The 8,240-nt window shown below is 39.9% G+C and overlaps 1 long non-coding RNA gene across 1 annotated transcript; it reads right to left on the reverse strand.

The window, feature by feature from the left end:
* Positions 1–5,032: 5,032 nt before the first annotated feature.
* LOC148368107 (uncharacterized) lies at positions 5,033–7,363 on the reverse strand. Its single transcript, XR_015850220.1, has 2 exons — positions 5,243–7,363; positions 5,033–5,131 (listed from the first exon to the last, which is right to left on the reverse strand). It is a non-coding gene; the product is annotated as an uncharacterized LOC148368107 (long non-coding RNA).
* Between the last annotated feature and the right edge of the window lie 877 nt (positions 7,364–8,240).

Genomic DNA, 8,240 nt, shown 5'->3' on the forward strand with positions numbered 1-8,240 from the left:
GTTGTTGTTCCAGCGGCTTTTAAGTCCACTGTAATTTAACCTACTCTTGAACGACCCAACCTTGATCCAGAAAGCTTTTGTAACTATAGACTGTGTCAAAGTACTTGAATAAGTTGTGACACAGCAGCTGAATGATTTTATATCTGAGAATAATCTTTTTGAATCTATGAAATCAGAATTCAGGGCTAATCACTCTACTGAGACAGCTCTGGTTAAGGTAACAAATGATCTTCTACTGGCAATGGACTCCGGGTACTTAATCACTCTTGCTGCTGCTGGATCTTAGTGCTGCCTTTGACATTGTGGACCATAATATCTTCCTAAACCGGTTGGAAAAATGGATAGGTCTCTCAGGAACTGTCCTCTCATAGTTCAGATCCTACCTTTCAGATAGGATGCACTGTGTTAAATATGGGAAAATGACATCTGAGCCCTTTAGTGTTACCTGTGGTGTTCCTCAGGGTTCAGTACTTGCCCCCCTTTTTTTCAGTATTTACATGCTTCCATTAGGTGATAATGTTCTAAAGAATAATATCAGTTTCCATTGCTACGTAGATGACACTCAACTTTATATTCACTCTGAAAAGACCAAAATTGTCATGAACCAGGACGGACTCTTGGATCCAATAGCGTTTGTTTCAAAGGAGTTTTTATTGGAGAGAGTTGTTGGAGCTGGCTTGTGACGCCGGCGCTTGTCGGTCATCAACCTCTTTGAGCGGAATGGCAGCTCCGTGACAGGGGAGTGTAAGGTACAGCTTAGCAGGTAAGTCGATGGCCAGGGCGGGGGAGCAGGTCGAAAAACGTGGGACGGAAACAGGTCAAAAACGGAAGGCAGGAATGAATCAGGCAAGAGGAGTCGTAGGTACTTTGTAGTCTGGAGAAACACACAGGGATACAAAAAGTACAATCCGACGTCCATCTCTGGACGCAGACCACTTAAGAGAACATCAGCCAATCAGGAAGTGGGCCCCAGCGCGCCAAACGATTGCCCCAGGTGACTTTACTGAGGCAATCATGACAAAAATGTTAGTTATTGTTCCATCTAAATGCCGTGACTTGTTCTCTGTCTCATTGACAAATGTAATATCACCTTGACTGACTCAGTCAAAAATTTAGGTGTCACATTTGACCCCAATCTGTTCTTTCAAACACACGTTAAGAATATTACTAGAACAGCTTTTTTCCATCTTTGCAACATTGCCAAAATTCGCCCAATGCTGTCTCAGTCCGATGCGCAGATAATAATTCATGCTTTTGTTACCTACCGTCCTACTCTCTGGTCTTCCGAAGTCCAAAATCAAGAGCCTTCAGCTGGTACAAAATGCAAGGCTTTTAACTAGGACAAGAAAGTTTGATCACATTACCCCGATTTTAGCTAACCTGCATTTAGTTTAATCTATAATATTCGAGGACTGACTTTTGTGAGCTATCAAAAAAGCCATTATTTCATAAATGCTGTCAAGTAAGCAAGTGGCCTAAGAGAAATATATCCTTGTTTGGTTTAGCAATCAAGACAGTTATCCCCTGGGTAAGTGTAGTAGGGAGGGATTAGTTACTAATACACTCTAATACAGACTTTGTGCAAAAAGTCTGCTATGAAAAGCTTTTTGAATTGAGATGAAAGGCCATCAGAACCTGGAGATTTATTGCTTTTTAGTTGAATTAGTTGTGTAGAATTTTGAGATAAGAGATTAAATTAATACAATTTGGAATGAGGCTGTAACATAACAAAATGTGGAAAAAGTGAAGCGCTGTGAATACTTTCCGGATGCACTGTATATAGCCCTTAATCACAAAAATGTCTCAAAGGACTGCACAGGATTACAATCACACCATCACCTGATCTCAAACCAACATGCGGGCAAGGAAAAACTCAGCGTGAGGAAAAAAAGTTACACAACTAAATAAAACAGAATGCATTCTGGACCAATTGTTCAATTGTTGTTCCAAAAGGCATGCAAGAATGTTTCTTTCCTGTCTTATAGGACAAAAGCGTGGATGACATGACTGAGAAAGTCCCCAACTGATCAAATCCTTGACAGATCAAGTGAATACAAGAAGTGAATTCTTCTTTCAAATATGTGGATAACCACTCCTCTGTAGATTCTCACCCACCTAGTGATTGATGCCAACCTCATATTTTTCTTTTCCTGTCTTTTTCCGACTGCCTGGCTGGTGGTGATACGAGGGAGGACTTTTTGAGATGAGTCAGCGGACAAGCGTCTGGACCTTAAGCATGCTTGCATCGTCCAGCCGGCAGAGATGGGAAGCTACGTCGTTGCTGTTATGGACTTTTTGGATATTACAGGCTTGAGGCGTCATTGCTGTCATGCACTTTCTGTACAAATTTCAACATGTTACCTATTGTTCTCTTTTATTGATGTTCACTAAAGCTATTGCACCCTGGTCATCCTGGAAGGGGCATTACCACTTGCGAGGCCCATTCTCAAGTTTCTTTTTCACCTTATGCTAAGGTTTTGAGTTTTTCCTTGGCCGCATGTTGGTTTACGATCAGGCGATGGTGTAATCGTAATCCTGTGCAGTCCTTTGAGAAATCTTGTGATTCAGGGCTATACAAATAAATGTGACGTGACAACATACTCGACCTATTTTAATAATCTATAATAATAATAATCCAACAGCACTTGAATAAGAATTAGAGGTGAAACAAATACAAATAACAATGACTTTTTACGATGGTGATTTATTGCTGTGCCAACCGGCAAAGTTCTAAGCCCATTTTGGAATTTCATCGCATCCATTTTGATGACACAGAAGGTGGCGATGTTAATCTGATAATTTCAGCAGCCCTCAAATTATTCAAGGATTTGCAGCAAACATTTTTACATGCTACGTTTGATGCATTTCTGAGCAATTTTATGTCAAGTAGGTATGAGTGTTACTGCTCACTGCAAATGACCAGCAAAATCTCACTCCCCTTAATGTGAAATGCGTTTCTTACATAACAAGTATAACAATCGTAATCTGTATAATGTATTCATTAAGGAAAAAAACAAGTGCACGTTCACTAGAAGGTGGGTGAGATTCTACAGGGAGTGTAAATTAGTTACGAGTCACCCCAAATACACTTAACGTAGCTACTGTAGCTAAAATAAAAATAATAACAATTTGAGCAGCTTTAGGTTACAATTGATTTGAGGCTTGAAAGCACCCTGGACAAAACATATAAGCCTACACAGCTAACGTGAGTGTCTTGCCTTTGCAATAATCAGGTGCCTCCCCGTGCCAGTGAGCAACAAGTACAGTGGAACCTCAGTTCTCGACCATAATCCGTTCCAGAACACTGTTCGAAAACCGATTTGTTCGATCACCGAAATCGTTTTTTCCCATTAAAAGTAATGTAAAATCGTTTTAAGCCGTTCCAACACCCTGAATGTTTACCTTGAACGTAAACATGAAGCTAACCCAGGCTAATCGTACGTTCGCGTTAGCGTAATCTTCCGTACAAAAGATTACGCTAACATGAACGTGTAAAAATTAAAAAAATCAGGTCGTTTACACGTCATTTAGCACCCGGGTCCCCACAAAAAGTGACTAGCGCTTCATTGGAAAGGGAGCTCCATTCAAACACCCTGAATGTTTTATGTAAACAAAGCTAACTGAGGCTAATCGTACATTCGCGTTATCGTGATCTTCCATACGAAAGATTACGCTAACATAGATAGATAGATAGATAGATAGATACTTTATTCATCCCCGAAGGGAAATTCACTTTTCCAGCAGCATCCCTAAGCTGAGAACAATCGAAAATAACTGAGAACAATCGAAAATAACACGGGAGCTGCTGGAGTGGCTGCCATTCGTGACGGCGCCGGAGAAACGATTCAATTTGAATCATGTACAAACAAACAAACAATATGAACGTGTAAAAATAAAAAAAAGGATTATGAATAGGATTTCTTACCTTTGTGGTGGACGGTGGGGAGAGAAAAATCATCAAAAGTTTTTCAACCTCTTCCAAAACTTGCGGCAGTTGCTTGCTTATAGCGCTAACTTCCTTAGCCGCATCACTCGATTTCACAGCCTCCATATTCTTTACTATCGTACTGATAGAAGATTTAGCCATGCTGTATTCACTAGCAAGATTGGATATTCGTACACCTCTTTCATATTTAGCTATTATGTCTTTCTTAAAGGCAATAGTTGTGCGAACAACTTGTCTTTTTTCACCTGTCCTGCTTGCACCGACCTTCTTCGGGGGCATAATTAGGGGCTAAAACACCCGTACGCCGCTCAGCATCGCACCCTAGCGTACCAGCGTTCGAACTCCGATTTTTTGAACGAACAGCGAAGCAAGAATTTCTCGAAATCTTTGGTCGAACACCGATTTGTCCGAACTGAGAGGCGTTCGAAAACCGAGGTTCCACTGTACTGGTAACCCAACCAGCTACGAAAAACTGGGAAGCATCCAGACTTTTATAAGCTTCTGGATTAGCACCGGTGCATGGAGATACTCATTTACAACAGGGGTCTCAAACCCCCAAGATAATAGTTTGAGGCCCCCAATGTGAAAGTTAAAGGGAGAATATATTATTTTCCCACTAAGTGTCACTGTATTCTGTAATGCCACTGAAAACCAGTGCTAACACCACAACGGAAGGAGACAAAATATGGAGAATCATGCGAATAAAACTCACCTTATTAACTTTAAAAAGAAGAAAATAAAGAAATAAAAAAAGAAAAATGAAAAAGAGAACTACAAAAAGTAAAGCTCAAGAAAAAAAGAAAATAGAAATGAAAAAAACTAAAAAACTAAAATTGCATATTCCCGTTTTGTGTCTTTTTTTTCCTCTAAACCAGGGGTCGGGAACCTTTTTTGCTGAAAGAGCCGAAAAAACCCAAATTTTAAAATCTAATCCTAGGAGAGCCATATGTATATTTTAATACCAAAAACAGCTAAATGGAAGAGGAAAATCAACGAGTTTATAGTATAATAAGACAGAATTTATTTTGAACAACATTGTAAGTTAATAACAAAAACTAACAATTATTTATAATTATAACAATCAACTGGTCTGCAGGCTGAGGTTTTATTCATATCTGTCCATGTTTACTTGCCCGCTCTGCTTGTTCACCGCTGTCTGAGGCCCTCAGGTCAGCAATTTCTTATCTAAATCGAAGAAGACCAACAATATATATATCATAATAAGACTCTGTTATAACACGTTGTTCAAAATAAAATTAAAGGTATTTATTGATAAGAAAAGTACTTCTGACTTACTATTAATGCGACTTTTGGTGTTGCATGGTTTTGCTGATGGCTTTGTAGTCCGGTTGGTAGGTAGTGAGGTTCAGCTTCATGCAGGCGTTTAGGCTTCCATCTTTTAAACGTGATCGCAGGTTGGTTTTGATGTGTTTTAGGTGTGAGAACGACTGTTCGCATGCATACGTAGATCCAAACATGGTCAATACAGCAAGACTCACACGCTGCAGTGTTTTGTACGTGACGGGAAGCGCGTTCCAGGTTTTGACAATCAGCTGGTCTGCGCGCTGAAGTCTGTCCATGTCTGTCCATTTGTGTTTGCCTGCCAGCTCTGCTTGTTCTCGTGCAAGGGTTTCCAAATCTTCATTCAGTGACTTGAACTTATTAACCCACATGTCTGTGGCCTTCAGGTCAGCAACTTCTACTTCAAAATCTCTGAGACATTGGGGATGAAACTCAGGTTTACTTTGTCCAAATCACACTCGTGCGGATGAGTGATGAATTGAAAAAGACTAGTGTGCTCACGAAAGTCCCCAAAGCGTGCTTTGAATGACGTCAGGAGAGAAGATGTGAAAACTGCGAGCTGATGGAGATCAGGGGAGTCACTTGCTGTGCACTCATCTTTAAATACTTTCAGTTTTTCAAAGTGTAGTAAACGACCAGTCTCAATATCCGCAGTAAAGATTTCCAGCTTGTTTTGAAATGCAAAGACTGCCTGTTGAAGGGATAAGACTGTATATCCAATGCCTTGCATTTTCACAATGAGATGGTTCAGATGTCCAGTCATGTCCACAAGATAATAAAACTTGAGGAGCCACTCAGTGTCCGCTAGCTGGGGATACTCGATGCCTTTCATTTGAAGAAAAGTCCGTATTTCGCTCAGGCAAGCTGCAAAACGGCTAAGCACCTTCCCTCTTGACAGCCAACGCACATTACTGTGCAAAACAAGACCAGGATAATTATTCTCCACTTCATCCAACAGTGCTTTAAACTGGGGATCGTTTAAAGCTCGGGCAACAATAAAGTTGACCACCCGAATGACCAGTGACATCACGTCATCAAGCTGCTTGTCACACATTTGCGCACAAAGTGCCTCCTGGTGTAGAATACAGTGGAAGCTGAGGATGGGTCTGTTCTCCTGCTCACGAAGCAGCGCTACAAATCCTCTGTTTTTCCCCACCATGCACGGAGCACCATCGGTACACACAGAAATAAGTTTATCCATTGGTAGATTCTTTTCATTTGCAAACTCCATGAAAGACTTGAATAAATCCTCTCCTCTCGTCGTCCCTTTTAGTGGCAAAACGGCAAGACTTTCCTCACGCAGCGAGTCACCGTCAACATAGCGTGCAATAATACTGAACTGGGATAAATGACTGACATCTGTTGATTCATCCAAAGCGAGGGAAAAAAATTCTGCTGCATTTATGTCATTCACTTGTTTTTTTCTCCACTTGTTTCGACATCATGATGGCACGATCGTGCACAGTTCTTGCTGAAAGAGGCATATCTTTTATCCGTTTGATTATTTTATCTTTATCCTTGAAGTCGTCAAAAAGCTCGTTGGCCACATCAAGCATGAATGATTTGGCATAATCGCCATCTGTAAACGGCTTCCCGCTCCTCACAATTGCTAAAGAACCAGCAAAGCTAGCAGTTAAAATCACCTTGTTTGGCCCATACACGGAGCTGCTGCTGACTCGCCTGGACTGTAGAAAGTAGTTCTTGACAGGCCTTCTTTCTCTTGTCTCCCACTGGATATTTCGCTGAAAATGTGGCATGGCGTGTGTCGAAGTGTCTCTTTATATTTGACCGTTTCATCGAGGAAATATTATCATTGCATAAAAGACACACTGCACAACCTGCTCTCTCAATAAAGGCAAATTGCTCTGTCCATTCCTGCTGAAACGTACGGTAATCTTCATCGCTTTTCCTTTTCGTCATCTTGATTAGAAGGGTTCACCCTGCATAAAAAAAGCTAACCAAAAACGAAAGGAAATATTTCTTCTTTGCTTCAAAATGACTTGTGCAGATTGTTGTAAATTATCAATTAAAATTAGACTTTCCGGGTAGCGGACCTTCCCGCTCACCGGAGAACAGATTGGCTCTTAGCTGCGTGCCTGAACGAAAAGTTGCAGGTGAAAATATATATAAATTAAAATGTGTGTATTTATTTATTTATTTTTTGACATGTTTTTTTCTGACTTTATTATTATTATTATTTATTTTGCTAAAGTAACATTATTAGTAAAATTTGTTTCGTTCAGAAATTTTCAGAGAGCCAGATGCCGTCATCAAAAGAGCCATATATGGCTCGCGAGCCATAGGTTCCCGACCCCTGCTCTAAACCCTTTCTTTCTTTGGGGCTGTAGCTCTGGAGGGAGAGCCCTTGTCTTGAAACTTGAAAATAAATCCAAGTCCAATGATCAAATACTGGCTGCTCTGAACTAAATGTGGAAGTGTCCTTGGGCAAGACACTGAACCTTTAATACCCCAGATATGCAGGTAGGTGCCTTGCATAGCACCACTTTCGAAATGCACTGTAGTTCTACTTACTCTTATTTAGTATTTTGTAGAATTTCTGCAGGCACATTTCTGTAGTATTTCTGTATTTTTATAGTATTTTTGTGGTATTGCATCTGTAGTATTACTCCAGCAGCAATTTATAGTATTAATTTATTCATAATTTTGTAAAATTTCTGTAGTATTGCTCTAGTTCTATTTTGTAGTATTTCTGCAAGTGTATGTTGTGGTACGCATTTCCATAGCAGATTTTTTGCAGCCTATCTTTATTATTGTAGTTGTATTTTTGTAGTATTGGTTTTGTCATAATTTTTGAGAATTTCTGTAGTATCGCTGTAGTTTTACTTTGTAGATTTTCTGTGGCATATCTGCAGTTGTATTCTTGTATTTTCATAATATAATTTAGCATATTCATAGTATCTTTCCTCGTATTATTCTAGTTGCATGGTTATACTTTGTATTTATTTTGTATTATTTCTACAGTAGTATTTAT

Source organism: Urocampus carinirostris, chromosome 4 (genome assembly GCF_059441175.1).
Source record: "Urocampus carinirostris isolate Australia breed hairy pipefish chromosome 4, RoL_Ucar_1.0, whole genome shotgun sequence".
In the NCBI taxonomy this organism is placed as follows: Eukaryota; Metazoa; Chordata; class Actinopteri; order Syngnathiformes; family Syngnathidae; genus Urocampus; species Urocampus carinirostris.